Here is a 26,455-nt window from a genome sequence, read left to right as displayed (position 1 = left end):
TTGTTTATTGGAATGACATTTCCAAAAGGGTAGAGATTTAGTCTTTATAAATCTTGCAGTGCCTAGAACTGTGTTAAATACATAACTATGTGTTGTCAGTTTTTTTAATGAATAAATGAAATATTCATTCCATTTTGCCAGGTCTAATTAGAATGCCTTGAAAACTTTTATGTTCCCAAACAATGATTCTTATTTCCTTTTAGTTTAACCTAGCCCTTCAGATTGTGGAAGAATAGCATTACCAAATAAAATTTTCTCTTATGTACTGAAAATTGTGTTTTTATGACTATCTTTTGTGTAAAAAACAACTCAGTTACATTTTTGGCAATAAAATAAATTGTAATTATTGTAAGTACAGTCCAACATAATGTTTCATAACTGAATATATCAGGGTTTGATGAAACACATGCTTTGAAAAATTTCTATGATGCCAAGAAATAATAGATTTGATTATATAATTGGAAAGACAAACCTGTATTATTTCTTAATTAAGTGGCAGTAGCAGTATTTGCTGTAATTTCTCTGTGAAAAATCAGTTTTATTATTTATTAACAGTTTGACAAGACAGTATTTAATTTCAAAATGAATAGGTATTAAGGAGGAGAATATAGTCAATAGCAGCCCTTAAACTTCAAGATCTTCATTTCTACTTTTGACTTTGATGAGAGAATATCCAGAGGGAGAAAAAAATACTGTCAGGGAAACTTGTAGGGTTTGGAATTCTGATGGCTGACAGAGGTTAAATTTAGACAGGACATTTGGGAGAAAATGAATAAAGAAAAAAGAAAAGAACTTGAACTGAAAGAACATGACTAGAGTGAAAGAAGAGGGAATCTTGTTAAATATGGAGAATGACATGAAGACTTAGCTAAAAGACTTGAATAAAAGGAGAGAAAAGGACTTAAAGTAAAGGCCTCAAGATACCAGAAAGAGAAGAGGAAAAGTATTTTAAAGCAAACAAATGTAGATAAAAGATACTGATAAAATGAGATAGAGAAGGATAACTTTTTATTGAAAACCTCTTCCCTCCCCTCCAACACACACACACACACACACACACACACACACACACACACACAACAGGAAAAGATCTAGTAAACTAGTAGCAAGAATATCAAAGAATGTTCACTCTCACTCTCACTTCTGGCAACTATGCAAAGTATAGTTGTGTTTCTTGTATTTCTTTTATTAGCCAAATGACTTTTATCTTTGCTTCTAGTATAAACGGATCTCTTTACTAGAAAAGAAGATATGGGGATACCATATCTCTCTATGCTCCAGGTTATCAAAAAGATAGAAGTGATTTTGGGGGGGATTTCAATGAGAAATAAAGGAAGAAAATTAATCTGAATATGTGGAGAGACAACTAAGTGACATAGAAGATAAATTTTAAGAGTCAGAAAGATCTGAGTTCAGTAGCCTTAAAACATTTAATAGCTATCTGACCTCAAGCAAGTTTAACTTCTCAAACTCTTTAAATAGTTAAGATAATAGCACCATCTAATTTAGAAAGTTATTGTGGGAAAGTTTGTAATGTACTTAGCATGGTGTTTAGCACACAGTAGATGCTACATAAATATTTATTTCCTTCTCTTACCTCAGAAAGGAAATTATGGTGTAGCCCATGTCAGTAAATTGTGGAAAAAATGTGAAATAGAGAAAGGGATGAAGAAAAGCTACTAAATGCTTGGACTTATCCATAAATGTGAGGGAGCTGCTAAAAAATGTGAAGTACTGGACTTTTTGAAGAGAGGGAAATTTCTTATCCTACAATCAATGGGGGATCAATCAATGATGCTATGGGCCTACATGTATTATGAGGTAAGAAATCATGCAATAAGTAGTTGCTGGTAATTCTATAGTAGTAAAGCATCTATTTATTGACTAAATAAGTAGTAGTTGTTGGTAATTCTATAGTAGTAAAATATCTATTTATTGACTTGTTTATTGAGAGGTTTGCTGGATATCCAGAATATAATAGAAAACATTAGAAAACTTATCCGAATGTCAGTTGCTATTACATATTCTTTTTGATTTGTTTGAATATAGTATTCTCAAAATATATTGGAAAAGCATTGTTGATGATTACAAAGTTTTGGACCAGAAATGAATAGTCTTACAACCAACATCACAAAGTGGCCTTTTGAAAGAAAGAATTTCAGAAAAAAAAGACAGGTTTTTGAGGTGTACATCTGGTTAATTTGATGCCTGATAATTGTATTTCAATTTCTGGATCCTGATTATATAGCAATAACAAACTTCTGAGCAGAAATAAAATATATCTAACATAAAGACAGTAAAAATGGATTTTGAGAGGCAAAACCAAGATGGTGGAGAAAAGGCAGCAATCCAGATGAGCTTTCCCCAAAACACCTTTAAATAATGCAATAAATTCCTGAAACAGAAGAACCCACAAAAGGACAGGGTGCAATAATTTTCCTACCAAAGACAACTTAGAAGGTCAGTAGGAAAGATCTGCTAACCAATGGAGCACAGTCCAGCACAGTTTATGTCAGCACAGACCAGATTTCAGCAAACCAAGAGTAGCTTTGGGAGCCACTGAATTTGGAGAATCACCATCTGCTTCTAGAGTTGTCAAGACACAGAATGTAGGGAATTGTATAACAAATCAGAAGGCGATTATAGGAGTCTCTGCTGGCAGGATGCTATTACTTTGCCCATATTTAGATTTGGATTACAGTCCTGAGTAGAAGTCCTAGGATGAGGAGGAGTACTAGCACACTAGAGTTTGCTGGCAGCAGTGGAGCTGGGATCTTCCTCATAATTCCAGAGAAGAAAAAAATATGGGTTGTTCATAGAGCAAAACACAAGCCAAGAGAGTAATAAACACCTCTCCTTAGAGCACATTATCTTGCAAGAATTGAAAACTTGCAGGTCCCAAGAAGTATCTCTGAAAACAGCTGCACAAAAACCCTGAAGCTTAGGAAAGTACACTTTTCACCCTGGAAACAGAATCTTATTTTAACAAAGAATTAAAAGTCTAAAAATAGGCTGGGAAAATGAGTGGATAAAAGAAAAAAAAAAAACTTTGGTTATAGAAGGTCATTATGGTGACAAAAATCAAAACACATTCAGAAGCAGAAAACAAAGCTAAAGCTCCTACATCCAAAAGCTCCAAAAAATATGATATAATCTTAGCCCATGGAAGGGCTCATAAAGGATTACAAAAATCAAATAAAAGAGGTAAAGGAAAAAATGGGAAGAGGAATAAGAGTGATGCAAGAAAATCACGAAAAATGAGTCAACAACTTGGTAAAGGAGACACACACAAAAATATGATGAACACCTTAAAAAAGCACTAGACCAAATGGTAAAAGAAGTATGAAAAACCAATGAGGAGAAGAATGCATTGAAAACTAATACTTAAAAAATAGAATTGGCCAAATGGAAAAGGAGGTACAATAACTCAGTGAAGAAAATAAGGTCTTAAAATTTAGAATTGAACAAATGGAAGCTACTGACATTTTGAGACATCAAGAAGCAATAAAAACAAAACCAAAAGAATGAAAAAAGAAATAGAAGACAATGTGAAGTATCTCATTGGAAAAATAACTGATCTGAAAAAGAGATCCAGGTGAGATAATTTAAAGATTATTGAATTACCTGTAAGCTATGATCAAAAGAAGAGCCTAGAAATTATCTTTCAACACATTATCAAGGAAAACTGTCCTGATATTCTGAACTAGAGAGTAAAATAGAAAATTAAAAAAAATCTAGCAATCACTTCCTGAAAGAAGTCCTAAAGTGAAGACATTCAGCAATATTACATTCAAATTCCAAAACGCCCAGTTAAAGGAGAAAGTATTCATGTAGCCAGAAAGAAACAATCCAAATATTATGGAGTCACAGTCAGGATGACACAGCATTTAGCAACTTTTATGTTAAAGGATCAGAGGACTTGGAAATGAAATTCCATAGGGATACAACCAAGAATCACTTACCCAGCAAAACTGAGTATAATCTTCATGGTGGAAAATAGACATTCAGTTAGAGGACTTTCAAACATTCTTGATGAGAAGACGGGAACTAAACAGAATATTTTAGTTTCCAATACAGGACTCAAAAGAAGTATAAAAAAGATAAACAAGAAAGAGAAACCTTAATGGGCTTAATAAAGTTAAGCTTCCCATGTGGGAAGATGATATTTGTAACTTATAAGAACTTTTCGCTTCTTAGGGCAGTTAGAAAGAGTATATATAGACAAAGGGCACAGGTGTGAGTTGAATATGAAAAGATGTCTAAAAAAATTTAAGAAGTAAGAGAAGAATGTACTGGTGAGAGAGAAAAGATAAAGGCAGAAAGGGGAATCTTGGATGTGTATGGACTATTTACAAAAGAAAGCCTTCCACTTAACATTTTAAAAATAGATTTAATTAGTACTTTTCAGATATTTCTTTTTTGTAAAATTTGTGTTAGATTATTTAAACAAATTAACATAGTCTTTATCTGTAATATAAAGGAGTTGCACTTGATGGTCTAGAGCTCCTTTCAACCCCATGTTGTATGTACCTGTATATTCTCTTTTCTTTGGTAAAATAAAAATAAAAATATTTAGTCATAAGCATTACAAGCCCAAATTATTATGTCTAAATAATAGAGTGATATAAGTGTCCAAGTATAATTTAACTCATTGCAAAAGGCTTATTTATTCCTATCTTTTTTGGATTAATTCATATTCATATTAGACATCTAATTGAGTGAGAAATCTATTAAATTGGTTCAATGTCAGCATTTTAATAGCATAGTCATTATTATGAACAATGATGATAGGGAAAGGAGAACATAGTGGAGAGTATTTTGATCAAAACCAAGAGTCTGGAAAAAAGTGATGTCATCTCTTTGAGTATAGAAATTTTGATAGAAAGATGGAAACAGACTAGATAGGGTAGTACAAGATAGTCATGATGGAAGACTTTACCTGGAATTATCTGGAATTTTATCTCTGTCAAAAGCAAACTTCCTTATAGTCAGTTTCATCTTGGAAGACTTAACCAGGGATATTGACTTTCTACATCAATTTTTTTTGGAATGGAATTCATAAGAACATTATGGAGATGTGAAAACTCCATTTGTACTACAAACTCTTCTCTCCAAATAAATCAGAGCTGACAAATATTTTCAACCCTAACAATGCCTCCTTGTGATTTAAATGCTCTCTTTTTCCTCTTAGGTGCTTTGTTTTTCTTTGATGGTGAAAGTTTTTTGATTATGACATTCCAGAGTATTCTCATTTTAATCATTTCTCCTGGAGTTAATGGGTAGCTCATTTCTATTTTGATTTTCTAAGATATCTTTGCAATTTTCATTAATGATATTTTTAAATAAGGTGTCCAAGTTTTTATTTGCTCATTTTGTACAAATATTTTACTCTGATTTTCAGATATCACAATTGTTCTTGAATGATCTCTCCTCTTTTTTGTCGATTTAGTTTTTTGCTCATTTTCAGTTTTTTGGTTTTGATTAAATATTTCTTGATTCTTCATAGAATTGTTTTCATTTTATCCATTCAAATTTACAAGAACTTCAATTTCTGGGTGCAATTAACCACTGTCTGTTCTAAGATATTAATTTTTCTTAACATTCTTTCCTCCCTAGCTATTCTATTCTGTATCTTTTGTTTTATTTTGTACAGTTATTCTTGTAATCCATGTCACCAGGAGATTCTTTTCTCTGATGACCTACTTGGACTTCTTATAGAACTTTCTTCTGAGTTTATTCCATGAACTACTCAGTCTAGGTATTTCTTCATTGTGGTTTTTTGTTTTTTGTTTTTTTTCTGTTGACTCACCTTTTCAGCTTCAATTTCTAGATTGGGAACTTATTATTGTATTAAGTGACTGTATTTCTGGATAGTAGGAAAAGGTCTTGTTTAATTCTAATTTCAGTGGCTAAGAGCAGGTTCTATCTACTTAAAGAATTGTGTGACCTTATTTCTTTGTATAGTTCATGTCCTGGTTGTCCTGATACTGAATAATTTTGCTTTGGCTTGGTCTTGTGCTATAGATAGAATTCTTGGTTGCTCTGCTCTGGGAATTCACCCATTCCTGTCTTTTATTATGTGACCTGGCTAATTTTCATTCCACCCTAGCTATCTCAATACTGTACTTCTATGGGATTTTGGCATCTATTTGTGAAGTCTTAAACTAAATGGAGAAACATGTAGCTGATTCCATTTGATTTTATCCCTTATGGTGCATTTTTAGATCTTTCATGCTATATTTGTAAAGAATATATGAGGTAAGTGTATTATCCCCATTTTATAAATGATGAATCTGAGGAAGACAAGTTGATCTTAATGTCAAAGGCCATCTTCTTGAACTCTGTGCTCAGTGCTCTATCTATATGCCACCTAGCTGCCTAGCTTTTCCATAGAGATAACTGGTGAAGAAAAATCTAATTACTGTGCTGATTGGATTCCTGTAATCCTCAGGACATTTTTCTTTAGATAAAGCTAATTATTCCCACTTACAACTTCCATACAATGCTATTTCTATCCCCTAGGGATAAAGGAGAAGAAATCATGTCCTGTAAGAATCTATCAAAGTATCAAGGACTCTTCTCTAACACTATCTGCTTCACCTCCCTCCTGATAGGGATTGATGCTGGATCTAGTAACATGACATGAGTAGAGAAAAGATGAAAAGAGAATGAAAAAAGAAAAGCATGCATCAAGGGAATATTTGAGGAAACTTGGAATCATGTATCTTATAGTCAGATGGGGCTTCAGAAGTCATCTAGTTGAATTAAAATGGAATAAGAATCTTTCCTATAGTCATACCTGAAAAAGGAAGGCAGGCAGCAAACATTTAATAAGCATGTATTATGTTCTAAATAGTTATCTCATTTTGTCTCTGACAACTCTGACAATTTGATGCTATTTTCCCCCATTTTACATGCACTACATATTTAACCATTGCCAGTCTTCTTGATTTTTGTCTTACTACTGGACTTAGATGACTCTGAAGGAGGAGTGAATCTGATGAGTTAGCAAAAATTTGCCTCATTTATATTTAATTCCTATGTGTGTGTCCAGACATCATCCTTCTGATATCACAGGTCCTTTTTGAGGACAAAAGACAAACAATGATGACAATTAACTGGAAAAGGAATACCTGGGTGCTTTTCAAAGTCGACTTGCCTCAGCCTAATTAGTATACTATGTATGCTCTTAACGTCTGGTCTTTCTTTGGCTAGTACATGTTTATCCTTGACTGATCACAAAATAAATTCCTATAGTACATGAAAGGCAGAATTACCAATCATTAAAAGGTGTACTTGATTGGGTTCCCTTACATTCTGTCCTTAATGCCTTTTCTCAGTCCCAGATCAGACAAGAGTCAATAAGGAATCCTATAAATGAAATTTAATTGCCATTAGTCTCAATTTATAGCATATCCTCCCTTCTCTTTTCAGAATAAATGACTATAAGACTGAGAGAACATCATTCTCCCAAACTGGTGAAGTCACTTCCATTCTAGGATAAAGTGAATAACTTTCAACTCTATGTTCTTTAGTCATTTTTTAGTTATCCCCGACTTCATTTCTTGGCAGAAATTTTTGAATGATTTGCCATTTTCTTCTCTAGCTAATTTTATATATGAGGAAACTGAACAATGGATTGAAGTGACTTGCCCAGGATTGAATAGCTAGTAAGTATCTGAAGCCAGATTTGAACTCATGAAGAATATTCCTGACTGCAGGCCCATCACTCTATCCACTATGTGAATCTATCACTATGTTTCACCTAGCTACTCCTTTGAACTTTAGGGTCTCTAGAAATTGTTATCTGACTGATCCATGATATCTTCTACTACAAAACTGATCCTAAATTCTCTCTCTTTCCTCTCATCCTTAAAGATTTCTATTGTCTTTATTTAAAGAGATAATGCATTTGAAAGTGCTTTGTAAACTGTAAAATGCTATAAAAATAGAGTATGTTTTTTTCTTTCTATCAACAATATCAGTCATACTATTAGTAGGGATGGGAAGTAGACATATGGAATATCACTGGTATATGGAGCTACTTGGTAAAAAAGATATCCCTTTAGCAATGCAGATTGACACCTTCTTAACAGCTTATAGTCTTAATTGACTAGAGCACGCTTTGGTTACCTGCCTTGTTCAGGATGATACACCCAATATTTATTAGCAGCAGAACTTGAACCTAGGTCTCCCTGGCTTCAACTCAGGTTTTCCATTCACTGTTCTATTCTGCCTCTAGTACTACAGATAAGCATATTAACACACATGTTGATACTTAATTTTGTCATGTCTTATTATTTTTTTCTGTAACTAGTGAATTCAACATGTGGTTCCTCAATATGTAGTATTAAAGGTAAAACAAAACACAAAGAGATGTTAAACCAAAAGGATTTTTTGAGGGATGTAGAGTGATATATTAGAAAGAACAATCAGGGGCAGCTAAATGGTACAGAAGATAGAGCACCAGCCCTGGAATCAAGAGGATATTGATTATTCATACTTTTATCTTGCTTAATATTGACAGTATGTTCAAAATAATATTTTGGGAAGGATTTAGAAATTAGTGTGATTAATTATAGAAGCTCTTGTTTCTTTAAAAATATTACAAAGGTTATAGCATTGAATCTTTAGAAGATTCTTCTCTGTCCAAATCAAATTTGACAAAATGTTAATGACTTTTGAAATTCAAGATAGTTCTGTTTTTTTGTTTTTGTTTTTGTTTTTTTTTTTTTGTTTTTAGCTCTATCTAGCCATTCCCTATAGTCTTTTCATCTCAACTCTTTTCCTTTCTACTCTGTTAGGTTGTAAAACAAATTCATAGATGGCTCCATCTTGCTATAACTCACTTTCTTGTAGACTTTTAATCCTTTTTTATCTTTTAATCTGTACTATATTTTATGGCTGACTTACACCTTAAAAGCTTTTTGTAATACTCTATATGAAAAATCCCATATAAAAATAAATTCATTTGAACCATGAAAAAGAAGGTTTTTACTGTAATGCAGTCAGATTCGTGATGTCCTGAAGCATCACAATATCATTTGAAGCCATGTTTTCAGTTTGGGGAATAATGACATAGTTATTTTTGTTCAATATAAATTTTTTAAGTAGTGGGCCTATATATGTTCCATAGCCATAAAATTCAAATTTTACTTCATCAATTAGTTAACTACCAGTTCAAGTTTTTTGTTCCATATAGTAAAGAAAGCAGTTGCTGTCAGTGTATAAAATATCTCAAAATTTAAAATGCCTTGTTTTCTCCTAGTAACACTTCCTTAGGACTTAAAAGTAATTAATAGAAGGATACCATAAATATTATTTAATGTCATTCTGCATGGTAATAATGGAGCTATTATTGACAACTCTTTGCAAATTAGGCATCTGAAACACAAAGTGTTAGTTGCTTTATGTCAAATTATAAATTGGCAACTATAACTGTACTCTTTTGATTTCATATCTTGTGTTCTATCCTTTCTAGAATGTAATATGAGGGAAAATCAATAAATAAGATAAAATTAAATCTAGCATAAAAGCAATTTATTCCACGAGCATGAACATACAACTATTTTTCAATGTAATCACCTCCTATCTCAACACATTTATTGCAGTAACTGATGAGCTTTTGGATACTGTCAGAGAAAAAGAAAATGTGTAGTAAGCAACATAGTCAATTAAGCACTGCATTTTGAGTGTTCATCTTAGTTCCGAACAGTTACCCCTAACTGCCATCCCAAGTGATCCAAAAATGTGAAAATCAGAAGGTGGAAGATCTCAACTTTATGGTAGATGTAGTAAGTTCTCAAATTTCAAGAACTAGATAAACACCAGTATATTAGCATCATAGTAACTATATAACTTGTCCCAAAGTAACTATAAGCTTTGAGGTAGCCCACTTAGATTATTTTGAATGATAACAGAAAATAAAGCTGAATTTGGGAGTAATTTTGTAGTTGTTGAATGATCTCTGCTTTTGCTACTTAGGTATTGTGGTTATCAGAAATTAATTCTGAGTTCTAACCACAAATCACCATCTTGACACACTTCAAAGATCAGTCATTGGACTCTTGAGACTCCTCAGACTGGACAAATTCCTTAGGTTTTTCTGGGTTTTGGTTTTGTCATGAAAAATGAAAGTGTTGTATCAGAGGTTTTTAATCTGTAGTTTGTGCATGTATATGCATGTATGTGTGTATATGAGTCTGTATATAAAAGATATAGATATATGTATACATGTGTATAATAGTAAATATACTTGGTGGCATTTACATATGTGTATATGTATATTTTACACACACACACACACACACACATATGGAAGAGAGAGAGAGACAGAGAGATGTTGATCAAATCACTTGAGCTTTTAACTGTCGATGGAAGAAATTAAAGAAATATTCTCAGATAAAAATATCTAGACCAGATACTTCAGTGAAAAACAGGTATAGTGCCAAAAGAAATAAAAGATTTTTGGTAACAATTGTTATAAACTCTAACGTCAATATATCAATGTGATATGAGTAATAAAGCAAGTAAAGTTGGTAAATTCCAGTTCTTAAGTAAATCTCATACATAGTACAAATACTGGATTCAAAATCAAAATACCACAATGAAGAGTTTTGCCTTCTTCAAAAGAAGTGGAACATAAGGAAGGATCTGATAAAATCAGACTATGTGTCAAGAAGACATTTACTTGCATAGAAATATATGGAACAAGCATAAAGCTTGTTGAACTACATTAGGACTTCATAAAGAAACAAAACAAAACACAATAAACATTATTGTTAGAATATATTGTATACCAGTGGTGTCAAACTCAAATAGAAACCTAGGTCACTAACCCATACATAAAGATCCCTCCCTGTGAGCTATGTATTGACTTAGAAAACTACATTACATTATCTATGTTCTGTTGTATTTCTATTTCTTTTATTAAATATTTCCTAATTGCATTGCATTTAGTTGTACTTGGAAGTGCCTGCTGGCAGTGTGTTTAATACTTTTGTTTTATACCACTCATCCAGTTAGGAAAAAAAAATATGTCTCTGATCTGCATCTATAGATCACAAAACTGAAACTATAATAAGATATGAATTGAGAAATCTAACTATACAATAATGTTAGATTAGATGAAGATCTATCAGTACTGATGAGCTTACAATTACAAGAGATGGGAGGTATGGCTAGATAGATAATTCATATGAAAAAATACCTTGGTATTTTAGTGGACTACAATCTCAATATAAATTAACATCATGGCATGAAAAACCACAAAACTGATATTAAATTGCATTTAGAAAGGTACATTATTGAAAGTAAGATAAGTAATAGTCATTATTCTCATCTGGTCAGAGCTTAGATTTTCCTGAACTGTATGCCTAGTACTTTATCCAAAGTGACATTTAGTTGTCTAACTTTTCCAAGAAGATAACTAGTAAAGAAAAACCTAGTATTATGCTATATGGATTTCTCTAGTCCTCAGGAAGTTTTCCTAGATAAAGCTATATTTTTCCACTTACAACTTCCACCCAGAGACTGTTTCCATGTAGCCAAATGAACTAAGAGGAGGGATTCTACCAAGGATCACCTGGAATGGATAGTTGTTTCTCTGCTTTAATTTACCAAACTTTATGTAGGTTTGTCACAATTTCTCCTGAACAGTTATTATAAGAACAAGAAGATTGATTAATCATAGCACAAGCCATAATAAGACTATCTAAAACTATGTACTAATTTCAGAGGAGAGATTTCCATGTCATCAAGGTAACAACAAGAACAATAACAAACTCAGCAAACATAGATAACATGAAACAAAAAGCCAAATAATACAATAATAATCATCAATATTAGCTAACATCTAATTTCACTAGATGGACATCCCAGAAGTCCAATGCAGTTATCTGGTCTTGGGCAACATCATTTTTGGGCATTCTGGAATAAGTCACATTCTCAGGGTATCTCTGAAGGGGGCTGCTCCTTGATGACTTGTTTCTCTGGTTACAAGTCACTTGCAGAAATTCCTAGGACAATTCCGCTAAAATCTGCAAATTACAAGATATTCTCTCTGTCTGTCTTTTCTCTCTCGTTCTCCTTTCTCTCTCTCTCTCTCTCTCTCTCTCTCTCTCTCTCTCTCTCTCTCTCTCTGTCTCTCTCTCTCTCTCTATGTGTGTGTGTGTGTATACATATATATGTGTACGTATATATATATATATATATATATATATATATATATATGTCTGTATTTGCATAACTAGTCCATGTGATGAAAACCAGCCCAAATTTTATGGTTCCAATACGATTAATAGGAAAGGCATACAAAGAACATCAAATTACTAATCCATGGTTCACTTGAAACTTAAAAGTATTTAAGTTTTTATATACCACTTGATGCCACTTTCTTTATCTTAACCCTATACCTGATGCACTGGCAAAAATAGGTTGAAAGAGGAACCTAATAAGAGTCAATGGGGATCTGATGTGTAAAATGAGCACTTTTGATTAATGATTTAATATTCATGCAAAGCAGACATGCAAGGTAAGATTAAGAATGTTTTTGTTTTTCTAATTAGCATTGACTCCTTTGTTATTTGCCCTTTTAAGGTTGGCATTCATTTATTTCATTTTTTTAATTTCAGATTTAAATCTCATAAAAAGGGGAAAAAAACTTCAATTTTGTTACCTATAACTACTTTGTGATGTTAGCAAATTTTTACATTGGAATGTCTAAGAAATTCAAATAACAACTGAGAAATCAAAAAATAAATATTTTAAAGTTCCACAGTAGGAAGAACTCTGGAACTTTTAAAATTAAGCATAGAACAAGGAAACAGAAAATACCTGATTTATGCAAAGAGTGAACAATATAGTTTTATAACTATATCTATATCTATATAAACAATATAGTTTATATATATATATAGTTATATATGTATATATAACTATATATATTACAAAGTCCTAAACATACTTTTTAGAATTCATTCAAATATACTAAAGACTTGTATAAATCATTAGAATAACTTACATTTGACATATATATAATATAATTATTTGATTTTATTCTTTTTGTTGTTTTATCAAAATTGTCCACTCTGCTCTTTATGAATAAGAGATATTTTTGGGATCTAATCCTACATTTTATTTAAGTAGATGACCTTTTATGTAGGTTCATTGAGTAAACAAATGGACTTAAAGAAAAGATGCTTATTTTGCTTTTATTGTAACAAATAGCAAAAGAATTGTGATATGATATGTAACTATTCTAAGTATTTAATCTCAGATTGTATACACAGAACAGTAAATATCTTAATTGATCAATCTACATGTAAATTGCCTGCACCTCAAGACATGCTCTACATAGAGGTGTTAACCCCAAAACAACTAATAAACCTAAGTTAAATCAGATTTCCTTGTGAGGGTAAACACAGGATTTATCATAATTTAGTCTCCTCTAAGATAATTGATTATATGGAAATTATTTTACTTGAAACAGAATGTTTCTGATGTTGCCCTTACTAATTAATAGATGTATATCTTTCTCTCACAGACTTCATCTTTGTCTAATTATAACCATGCTATTCTGAGATATTTCAAGGACTTTATCTTATAAAAATATATAGATATTAGCAAGGACATGACAAGCTCAAGAATTAATTTATTAAGTTACCTACAAATTCAGTTTGTAATCATTCACATCTTTCAAACTTGTATATTAATATAGCAGTTCAGAGGTGATGGAGTATTGCAACAAGATTCATGTATTTAAAAAAAAATTATTTTTACCTTCCCTGGTTAAAAAGGTTTGCTATGATAGCAATAATGAAGTCAGGGTAGCAATTCTATTTTGAAATAAACATGTGACAAATTCACAATGGTTATTTTCTTTGTCAAAAGGAGGTTTATTTAGAAGAGATTATGATTACAGACAAAATGAAGAGGTAAAATTGGCACTAGGAGTGGCAAATACAAAATAGATTTAAGAGAGCAATAGGGTTACCAAGGAAAGGAGTTTGAAAGAATCCATTAAAGGAATATGCCATTGACTGTCAGGTTAGATCCATAGAGTTTAGTGATAATAGTTAAACAGAGTTAGTAATAGTAAGGCGAAAGATGACATTAAAAAGCAGGCATTATGAGGGAAAGAAAGAGAATATCTCATAGAAAGCTTAGTCTTAGAAGGGACTTAGCAGAAATCTTCATCATATGCACATTTTTGATAGTGAAATTAACCTTGGGGCTTTCTCAGGGAAGAAGGGGAAGTATGAGGGAAGAATTTGGTAGCTCAGAGGAAGGGATCAAAGAAGATGCAGATAGAGTACATCTGGTAGACCACATCCCAGACCTGTCTAAAGATATGCTCATCAATATCTCAAAGTTTGTTTAAAGATCCCCAAAGGTTTGAGGGATAAACAGTGGAGACTGATAGTTAAATCCTTAGAAATTATTCTATATAAATAGGATAGTCTGGAACTCTGTTATACCTGATATTAGCCAGATGGGCTTCTTCCTGATAAGGGAAGAGAATAAGCTAAAAGTATACATCAGGGAGAAGCAATGACCTAGTTATATCAGCGTTAAAACTAATACTACAGACTTAAAGGGCACAGAATAATTTAACATAGGTATAATAAAGTATCCTTATTTCTGTTTGATTTCACTTAAAGTCATATTTACTATTTGGAACAACCAATCATTAGCAAAGTACTACTTAATCCACAGAATATTTATAGCAAGGTGTAATGTCCAAGGTAGCTTTCTGGAGGGTCTTGGGACCAGCCTTGGTCTCAGCAGAATAATCACCATGAGAATAGTCAGGAATAAAGTCCAATATCTTTATTGTCTCCTTCAGTCTCCCAGTCTGAACCAGTCTGCTCCACAGTCTCTTCCAGCAGTCTGACTCACAGTCTGACTGACTGTCCCCGGTTTCTTCCAGCAGTCTGTCAATCTCCCCCATAGTGAAGAAGGCAGGAGAGTTACCATGAGGATAATGTCTGTGGCTGACTTTGTTCTCAGTTTAAATACACTATTACAATTACATCAATTGTAGAACTATTACATCATTGTACTAAGTAGTAAGTATATGTAAACTAGATAACAATTGACTCATCAATTCCACTGAGTTAGCACCTTGTTTCAAATATCTACAGCAAGGCTCAGGATTAATCAGATGGAAATCATTCCTATTCAGAAAGGAATATCACAGTGGGGAAACTGGGTCAAGAAAATCTTTTCTTGATCCATGCTGAGGTAAATTCCCCAACCTTTTCCAGGCATAAATATTCATCTATAGGAGTTTCAGGTCACACTCCCTTTGAGCAACTTGTGACATTTTCCTCAAATGATATATTATTGACTGAATCATCTTTTAAACTTGTAATGATATCATATTACAGTCCCATGAGATTTCATCTCAAATAGCAAAGTTTCACAAATCATAGTTTACCCTTGATATTTTACTAAGGGATATGACCCTTTGCTTTTGCTATTCCTTTCATCAGGATTTGGGGTGACCAGGCCTTTAAAAGAGAGACCAAAGCCAGTAAAAGCCTCATTGAAATGGCTTATGTTTTCCTAATCAAAGCTTGCTAGCAGAAACTAGGTTTCATAAACCATTTAGTGTTCTTTCTTAAATATCAAAGAGGGGCAGGTCAGACACAATTGAAAGCCATTTACTCTAGATTTCAAGAAAGCTGTAGGAATCTGCCCACCTGAAGATTGTTTGTCTCCACCAGTAGTGTGTGGAGTGGGAGAAACTGTGAACTCTTGGTCCACTTCCTTTTTAAAATATCCAAAAATCAGGATTGCTAGGGAAGTTCCTAATGATATTCACTCAGGCAAATAAGAAGAAATACTCACCTAAGAATTCCCTCCCTTCCCCCTAGCTCTCAATCTTCCTCTTCTCACAAAATGGAGACAAGCTAGTAAAATTTCTCTATTACCAGGTTCCATGCTCCTGCTAATACAGGATATCTTATTAGGATAATTGTCTCTGCTGTCCAAATAGAGATTGCAGAGATGAACAAAAATTTAAAAAAGGAAGGAGACTTTTTGTTTGTTTACTTTCTGGTTGATAGAAATCTATGGTATATAAACTAATTTGACATCACAATTTGTAACCAATATTTATTATCTCATTATAAACTTCCAAATTATATTTTAGTTAAGAATTTGAAGTTTCAACAAGAGCAATTCCAGAATGTAATTATTTTCTGTATTTCTAATGATTGATTTTTATACCAAGATGAGTTTAAATTGTAGAAGAAAGGGATATTCAGTCTTAGTGACTATTTTTCAAGAGGCCTGGCATATTGTTTTAAGTTATTGCAGCAACATAAGAATAATAACTATTGTATCAAAGTGAATGAGCAGCCCTAGAAAGGACTTAGTTTGCCTTAGTTTGGCCTCAAGTAAAGTCTTATCAGAACATTTAAATGGAAGGAGGTAAGGTGAGAGGGTTGAGGAATTGACTGCATACTGTGATAATTAAAAAATTCATAAAAAGACAGATGACTGTTGTTTAGATTATTGGGTATAGAGTGCTTTACTTTTAGTCAACGTTTGAGAAAACAAGTAGGAGTTGTAAAGTGGAGGGTTGGAAGAAACTCCAGAATGCCAAGAGATCATAAAATCATTTAAGTTTTGAGTTTTGGGATCTATAATCTTATCTTCCAGTCCTTCTCCTCCCTCCCCTCAATAAGTAGTCCAACCCCCAAAGAGGAGAGAAACTAAGGGGAAAAAAGATTGCTGCCTCTTTACTCACCAGACTTCCATAAAGAGCACTACAATGACAAAACATTTTCCCTAATCTTCAAACTGGGAGGGTGGTGTGCAACATCTCAATGAGTCATCTTTGCTTAGAGCACAAAAGAAGAAAATGGTGGTATTTAGCTTGAAAAGGGGAAAAAAAAAAGTAGGAGAGAAGAATGTTTATTTTTAAGTATGTAATAGGGTGTGGCTACTGGGTGGTTAGTTTCACTAGCAACCTTGCTTTACTAGCTTTGGATGGAGAGCCAAACCCTACTTTCCTAACTTCTCCGTAAAAATGACCCTGGCCATTACTTGACCTTTCAGTCACCCTTGTGATCATCTCCAAACTTAGCTTGGTTGGTGTTCAGGTGACAGGTACATATAATATAGTCCAGGGGTCCTCAAACTTTTAAATAGGGGGCCAGTTCACTGTCCCTCAGACTGTTGGGGGGCTGGACTATAGTAAAAACAAAAACTTTGTTTTGTGGGCCTTTAAATAAAGAAACTTCATAGCCCTGGGTGAGGGGGAATAATTGTCCCCAGCTGCTGCATCTGGCCTGTGGGCCGTAGTTTGAGGACCCTTGATATAGTCTATTACTGAGATCATGGTAAGAGACCCTTTCTAACTCTAGAGTACAAACTACACCTTACATTCCAATGATAGAATTCTTCAGAGTCCAGGGTCATGTCCACAATGAAGCATTGGGGCAGGGATCAGTAGAAGAGATGACAAATATTGGAAAAAAATCATTCAGAAACTATCAGAATATTCATAGAATTACCACAGGAATAAGGAGAAGGTTGGGTTAATGAATGCTAGAATAGATGTAATAGCCATTAATTCAGTATATCGTTACCAGCTCCATTATTCCACTAATCTTATGTGACAGGGGTATTTTGAGCATGTCAGCAGTGCATGCCCATAGGCACTATTTAAGTTATTCATCTTTGTTTCTGTAATGAATTTATAAAAATTCAGTAAGCTGTGAGATGCTCTGAAGACTGAGAGTTTTCTATACATGAACTGAGATAGTATGCTTTCCTGAATGTCACAACATCTGAATAAAAAAGGTGGACATACTAAATCATAAAATCAGACAAAACTTGATCTGGGACTAGTTTTCATCAGCAATTGTCATCCTCTTTTAGAACCAATGTTTCCCTGATGCACCTTCTTTCCTTTTACCTACAGTAAGAGGAGGAGACATGGTCTAAAATAAGCTAAACATTATCCCTGGACCTAGTTAGCTTCAGGTTTCCTGATGGATCTTCCTGGTCATTGAAGTCCCAGCATGATGAATTCTAGGCCCCCTTGACCTTTTTGGATTTCTGAAGACCTTGTGAATTATCAGGTTCTTAAATAATATTTCATGCCCTGATCACCAGGCAGATTTCTAAATAGAAACAAAAGGGGTAGAAGGAGGTAGTACTACATCCAGAAAAGACAAGTGTGAATGTATCCTTGTTGCATATATTTGCTGGGTTAGGGCAAAGTAGGCCTCCTTTTGTTAACTATTTATTGACTTGAAACTTTTCATTTCAATATCAAAACTGAACAAGTTGACATCTGATATTAGAACTGCTCCTACATTATAAAAGAAGTTTGACCAGATTTGTCTAGTTCTTGGTCCTTTTTGTGACCTCCATAGAAAGAAAGCCACAGACTACTGAAGAGTTTCTGCTCTCTCAAAAACATAAGGATTGGTCACATCACTGAGAATCACAACATCCAAATCCAGTGATTCAGAGAAATGAACCTCAGCAGATAGCAAGTACAATCTGGTCATTAATAAGAATTTTCTCTAAAATATCCGTAACAGGCTGCAAGTTGAGAAGACATGAAATATATCTTCAGACAATCAATTCTAGTTTGAAGTAGTTCTAACTTTTAGGAAGATGATTTTAAATGTCTAACTTTTCTTCTTTACTATTTTGACCTATTAATTCTTGTTATTTCCTCCGGGAGCATGCCTAAAGTGTTAAATCTCCTTTTTATATAAAAAGTCTGCAAATACTTGAAGATCATTATTACTATTTCTTTCCCTGCCCAGAGTCTCTTCCCTTCCAGGCTAAAATGTCTATGCTTATTTTGTCCAGTCCTTGTAAAGGATGGTCTCTTTTACCATCCTTGTCATCGTTTTCTGGATATATATCAATGTGGTGTCCAGGAATGAATGCAGAATCCCAGATATAGGGGGATCATCACTGCCACCACTTATTTTCTACATTATGATTTTGCTATTATGATAGTATTATCATTTTCTTTTTTATTTGCCTTGTTATTGTATGACTTCATAAGGAAATTTCAGTCCACTAAAAACCCAAAGATCTTTTTTTCTCATGAAATGTTCCTAAGCCACTTCTCCCCTGATGGTTATGAAATTGATATTTTGATTCCAAATATAGAAGATAACACATATTTCTAATAAAGTTCATGTTATTTAAGCCAGTTCATCATTCTAGTCTATAAAGTACTTGGAGATTTCTTGATTTCTCTCTTTTTCCTCCCTATAGTTTATTTGCTACTGTGTTCCTTTTGAATAAGGTCCTATGATAGTTATACTCCAGACATGAGTCATCATTTCACCATATTATAAGGCAACATATTAGTTCACTAGTTCAAGGTTTACTTCCTCAAAAGATATCATCCATGCCATTTACCACTTTACCTATCTCAGAATCCTACAGAGATGAGCAGGTTATGAAGCAGCAAATACAGATGTACTGGGAGCTTTAATCAAACCCTGTACACAAATAGCCCAGGCCATAGGATTGATTTCTCACTGGACTAAATCAACAGTGAGGGTTGGCAGCCCTCTGGGTACATGAGCTCATCTCCTGACATGAGAAATGTGTTAGAAAAGGTTCCCTAAAATTGTCTAGTTCACCTAACTTAATTTACACTGTGGTCAAAACAAAAAAAAAATTACAATAACTTTTGTGAAGATGATTCAACTCACCCTTGGTATATGAAATGTATATACACTTATGGATAACAAGAAATCCAATACACTTGAAAAAATAAATAGCTCTTGTGAGAGAATTGAACAAGTATTGTATCCAAATAGTCTTGGGTGAAACAAGGTTGGCAAATGAAGGTTTACCAAAGTTGGAGTTGGATACATGTATTTTTGGTTTGGTTTGTTTTGTTTTCTGGAAAGGCTACAATGATGCAGGACATCTAGTTATTAAGCTTTTATACCTACCAGAAGGAGTGAATGACAACTTCATAGAATGTATTGTCACTTTTAGAAATATACCACACTAGCCACTTCAGAGCATATGTTCCAACTATGACATGCCCTCCAACCATGACAAACCTTGATGAGATTAAAGCAAAATTTTATGAAGACCCAGAAACCCTCATAATCAATGTGCCAAAAAGAAGATAAGCTTGTAATTCTGGGTAACAGTAATGCCATGGTAGATAACATGATATTAGACATCTCAAGGAGTTATTGGGAGAAATCAAGTCAGAGACAGCAAATAGCAATGATCATTTACTGCTGAAGAGTTGTGCATCTTATGACCTTCTTATAACCAACATTTCCTTCTGTTTACCTAAATGTAATAAAACATCATGGATGCACCTCTCCTGCAAATAATTGACATTTTATAGATTATATCTATGTAAGTAAAAGATACTGATAGAATATGAGAGTAACAAAGTAACAAAGTGATACAGAGTCCTGGACTAATCATAGATGAAACCTCTCCAACTTAAACATTCACATTCATTAAAAGCAGAGACCCAAGGCAAAGACAACTACCAGAAGAATTAATGTCAACAGATTAGAGAGGTTCTCTGACTTGAAGAATTTATTACTAATTTGGAGAGAAAACTAAGCTAATGAATGGCTGGTAATGGTTAAGCAGGAAAGAAGAGAGCAGATTTCAAAGATTTGTTGTATAGTACCATAATACCATAAATAAATGGGTCCATCTCAATAAGGGTAGAAGAAATAGATTGTCCTGTGCAATGAGGGGGTGGGTGGATGGCATGTCTCTCAGTCATTGCCATTTTTTTTTTTTTTGCCAAAGTTCTTAACCTAGAAAATGGTCATCTACCAGAGAGCCAGTATAATTTCAGAAAGAGCCGAAGAATGGTCAAATATGGCATTTGTAACCTCTCAACTCCAGAAGAAATACAAAGAGTAGAACAGAGATCTATGAACTACATTTGTTTATTTAACATAAGACCTTTGATAATGTCAGCCATGAGGGCTTGTGGAAAATCATGGAAATATTTGGTTGGTTGGAAAAGGTCATCATTTCATATCTGTTTCACGACAGCATGCTATCTTGGATTCTGGATTATGAATGATGCTATCAAACTTTCCCATTTACTAATATGGTGAAGTGAGGTTTTATGCTTACTTCTTTAACTTTTCTCATGATATTTTCAGCAACATTTTTGGATGCTTTCAGTGAGAATGAAAGTGTCATCAAGGTCAATTACTGCACTGATGGTACATAATTTAACTTGAAAAGGCTACAAGTCAAGACTGATGTGGAAGGAGAGTTGGTACATGATTTTTTTTATTCACAGATAATTTTACATTCAATGAAACTTCTGTAGGCAAGATTTAACAAAGTATGGATAAGTTATCTACTGCTTCTGTTAATGCTGGCTTAAAAAATTAACAGGAAGAAAACAAAGGTTCTCTATTAGGTAGAACCACACATCATCCATACGTGTAACCATAGGATATAGCAAGTGGAAAAATTCGGAATGCAATAGACAAGTTCACTTACTTTGGCAGTATACTTTCAAGGGATATATAGTTAGATAAAGTTAAAATATACATTACTAGAGCTAGTTCAGTATTTTGGAGTCTTTGAAGGAAAGTGTGGAATAGAAAAGGTATTAGACTGCTTCCCAAAGTTTAGGTGTACAGAATTATTGTATTGATCTTAAATCTGCTTGTGCTGCCTATGAAACCTGAACAGTACATCAATTACATGTCAAGAAACTGAATCACTTCTATTGAATTGTCTTAGGGAGAATCTGAAGATTATCTGGCAAGTTGAGTTTCTGAACACTGATGTGCTTTCTTGAGCTAACCTGCCAAATATTCAAATTCTACTGTAGAGAATGCAGCTCTGATGAATTATCCATGTTATTTGAATGCCAACCAAATCACCTGTTATAGCTTAGATTTAAACTTTGCCTCTTTGTGGTTTTTTTCTTTGTTTTCTTCTTGAATTATTATTTCCATTCTTTTAAAAAATATTTCACCCTCCCTAATAATCTGTGGAATAAGTGTGTGTGTGTGTATACATATATATGTATATACATATATATATATATATATGTAATATAGATATAATATAGATAGGAGACTAACAGACTTTATACTGAAGAAAAAGGCTCTCTAAAATCATTTGACTAACTACTTTGGCAAATTATTGTTAGCCATTATGGAACTCAGGTCTGAAACCATTTGGGAAGGCATTGTCAGTTTTCCTCAAGATTGTGAAATAGTGTAGTTTTGTTTGTTTTGTTTTGTTTTTCACTTAATGGTATTTTTTTTTCTAATTACAGGTAAAGATAGTTTTCAACACTGATTTTTTGTAAGGTTTTAAGTTCTACATTTTCCTCCTTCCTTTATCTTCTCCCTCCCCAAGACAATAAGCAATTTGATATAGGTTATACATAAATTATCATTTTAAACATATTTCCATGTTAGTTATATTATGAAAGAGAAATCAGAACAAAAGGGGAAAACTACAAGAAAAAAAAAACAAACCAAAAAAAAAAAAAGAAGAAAGAATGAAGAAATAAAAAATAGTATGCTTCTATCCTCATCAGTCTCTGTAGTTTTATTCTGAATGCAAATGGCATTTTCTATCCCAAGTCTATTGGAATTGCCTTGGTTCACTATATTGATGAGAAGAACTAAGTCTGTTACATAGTTGAGCATCATGCAATATTGTTACCATGTATAGTGTTATCCCAATTCTGCACACTTCACTCAGCATCAATTCATGTCTTTCCAGACTTTTCTGGAATGAGCCTGCTTATCATTTCCTATGGAATAACAGTTTTCCATTACATTCGTATACCATAAGTTATTCTTTTCTCAAACTGATGGGCAATTTTCAATACAAAAACTGCTACAAACATTTTTTTTTTGGTACATGTGGGTTCTTTTCCTTCTTTCTGGATTTATTTGGCATATAGATCTAATAGTGGCACTGATAGATCAAAAGAGTATGCACATTTTTATAGCCTTTTGAGCATACTTTTCAATTGCTCTCCAGAATGGCTGGATCAGCACAACTTCAATAATATATTAGTATTCTAGCTTTTCCACATCCCCTCCAACATTTATCATTTTTCCCTTTCATCTTAGTTAATCTAATAGGTAGGTAGTAATTCAGAGTTGTTTTAATTTGCATTTCTCTAAGCAATTGTGTTTTAGAGCATTTTTTAAAATGATTATAAATGACTTTAATATCTTCATCTGAAAATTGTCTATTCATATCCTTTGACCATTTATCAATTGAGAAACAACTTATATTCTAATAAATCTGACTCAATTCTCTATATATTTTAGAAATGAAGCCTTTATCAGAAACACTGGCTATAAAATTTTGCCCCATTTTCCTGTTTCCCTCTTATCTAGACTGCACTGGTTTTGTTTTCGAGAAAACATTTTAATTTAATGTAATCAAAATTATCCATTTTGTTTGGTATAAGTTTCTTTATTCTTCAAATATCTGACAGGTAAACCATTCTTTGCTCTTCTGATTTGCTTATCATATCACCCCCTGTGACTAAATCAGGAACCCATTTTGACCTTGTCTTGGTATAGGGTATAAGATGTTGATCAATGCCTACTATTTTTCAGTTTCCTCAGAAATTTTTGTCAAAAAATGAGTTCTTATACCTGAAGCTGGAGTTTTTTGGGTTTATCAAACAATAAATAACTATAGTCATTGGCTATTGTGTCTTAGTTTGTTCAGCTATCTGTACTTAATAATAACTAGAAGCTAGGTAGGAAGCCAACAGAAGAGAATCTAACTTCATTTCCCAACACTCCTTTGATTTGAGTCCCCTCTCCATTATCCCTCCCATCCCTTCAATCTCATCCCAGAAAAGTTATAACTAAGAAACTCATGATTATTAATATGCCAGGTTCATGGTAGGCACTTAACAAATGGGTATGATATAATATATAATGGTATGATGTAATGTAAATGAACTTTCAATTAAAAAGTTAGCTTCAACCACTCATCTTATTTCTCTTTGTTTCTGATCTCCAAATGTCTATCTGTACTTTCTCATATGATTTACTTTTTCTTTTCCATTATAAAGGGAAAGCTTTGCAAGATTACATAATAGTTTACCTGATGGAGAGAAAGAGAAGCATTCCATATCCTGTAGCTGGGAAATTTCCCAGTTCTTATGGTTCTGTCTTAGCCTTTGAAATTTCACTTAGTTTTGGTTAGAAATGAATTTTCTTAGAGATTGACAAAAGATTATCATTATTATCTGACATAACTTTGAGAGCTATACCAGTTTACTTGCTGTTTCTTGCACATGATACTACCTCTCTAATCTCTATGCTTTTGCATTGGCTGTCCTTCATGCCTGAAAGAATTTTCCTTCTCATTTCTATTTCTAGCAGAATGCTTTTTCAAGTTGTACTTTCCCCTATATAATTATCTTAAATACATACAAAATATATGCAGAAATGATTGAACTTTTTACATGTTGTCTTCTCCATTAAAATGTGAGCTACTTGAGGTCAGGGACTACTTTTGTCTTTCTTTGAATATACAGCATGTACCATAGTGCCTGCATATGTAAGTATTCAGTAAATGTTTGCCTCCTAACATTTGGTGGCAAATGATAAGAATTTGCTCCAGATATAATACTTTTCAAGTTGCTTTCTTTTGGTCCTCTGTCCACATCATAACTTCAACTCAATTTGTTGTTGTTGCTTTTTACAACAGGTTGGTCTGCTGCCTAGAATTGTGTGGCATTTGAACTTCTGCTAAGGGTTCTGGCAACTATTAGAAACCTACTGTTCAATTCTGTACTGGAGGTCTATGTGTTTCCTTTGCCTTTAGACATTATGAACTGGAATCAATTCAGAGTTAGTCATTGTCCTCATACTGTTTATTATATATTTCCTCCTACCTTTGAGCAGCCCATTATCTGTATAATATGGTTTCCTTTAACTTTTTCTAGGCATTTAACCAGAAGAGGAGTTAGTAGAGATAGGGATAAGAATAGCCTACACACACACACACACACACACACACACACAAACACATACACACACACGTATTTCTCTGTGTGTGTGTGTGTGTATACACATCATATTAAATAATCATATTAAAACACTAAAACACATTAAAATAAAAACATGTTAAAACATACTAAAAAATTAAAGTTTCCCATGGTTTTTTTTTTTTTTTTTTTTTTTTTTTTTTTTAACAAGGAAATAGCTAAAAATTATAAGCCCTACCTAAATTTAAAGACATAATTTCTGGACAATTTAATCATTTTGTTGATAATATCAGCAGTTTAATAAAATGTTGACCATTTGGTCACCTCTCTCTTAGACCAAAGATAGTCATGGCAAGTGACTCATGATTTTTATGCCCTTCAATGAACACATGTTCTCCAGGTGGTAATCAATTCTGATTGGTTAACAATGAATGAGAGAAAGAATATTACAATGAGAAGCTGGATCTGAACTTTGATTTTGTCATTTACTTCTTAAGCTGACCCCAGCCTTGGACAACTTACTAAAAGAGTTTATACATACCCAAATCTGAGCAGAGTACAATGACTGCATCACCAGGGAGAAATCTAGGTAGAGGAAATTATCTCAACTGTCAGAGACTCAGGCCTTATAATGAGAATCAAAGGAGAAAAAAAGGGAAAATTTGAATATCCCTAAATCATTGGTTACTAATAATAATTTCTTCCAATTATAAAAGATTATTAAGTTGTAGATCTTTGAAATCTATTAATAACATTGCCATGAATCCTGAACACTTCCTATGTTAATATGATGAGTTAATTTGTCTGCAACTGCTCTAAAAATTCCTATAATTCCTATAAATCAAAAATTTAATTATAATAAATGAACATATCTCCCTTTATAAAAATTGATAATAAAAAAAGATTCTATGTGATGGCTAGATAGGCCTAAATATTTTCTGTCAGAATCCAAGATTACCCCTCTCTTTTTTGATATCCTGTTTTCCAGAGCTAAGGCTCAGTGAACAAGTGTTGTCCTCTGAATTTGTCATGACAATAATCCCTTGTACTCTGGATGAACTTTGCTGCAACTAAATCATAGAATTGGTGGTCCTTGAGCTCAAGCAAACACCAACAGGACTAGAAATAAAGCCCTGCCATGAATGGATTTTTTGTCACTAGATAACTTGTGCCTCACCACTGTTGTTATACTACACTGTTTGTTTCTATATCTAGCTACAACTGTATAAATTAAGGTTTAGCCACACACTGCCTTGAGTTTCCTACAAGAGGAAACCCTGACACATATGTCTAACCAATTTCTCTCTCCCAATGGAATAAGGAAGCTTTTGCTTTTAACCTGTGTGATCTTTGGCATTTTTGCAGTTGAGTGGTTACAAAACCTCTGTGACTCTTTGGTCATTTGTTATGAGAATTGACATTTCTTTCACTCTTGACCTTCGGCATTATGGAATACCCTAATTCAAGCAA

The 26,455-nt window shown here is 33.3% G+C and overlaps 1 protein-coding gene across 1 annotated transcript in view; it reads left to right on the top strand.

The window, feature by feature from the left end:
• CDH12 (cadherin 12) overlaps nucleotides 1-26,455 on the top strand; it is an 890,215-nt gene that overhangs the window by 731,379 nt on the left and 132,381 nt on the right. The window lies entirely within an intron of this gene.

The sequence above is a fragment of the Sarcophilus harrisii genome, chromosome 1 (assembly GCF_902635505.1).
Source record: "Sarcophilus harrisii chromosome 1, mSarHar1.11, whole genome shotgun sequence".
NCBI classification, from domain to species: domain Eukaryota; kingdom Metazoa; phylum Chordata; class Mammalia; order Dasyuromorphia; family Dasyuridae; genus Sarcophilus; species Sarcophilus harrisii.
The sequence above is the reverse complement of the archived record's forward strand: the minus strand, read 5'-3'. Positions and strand labels throughout refer to the sequence as shown.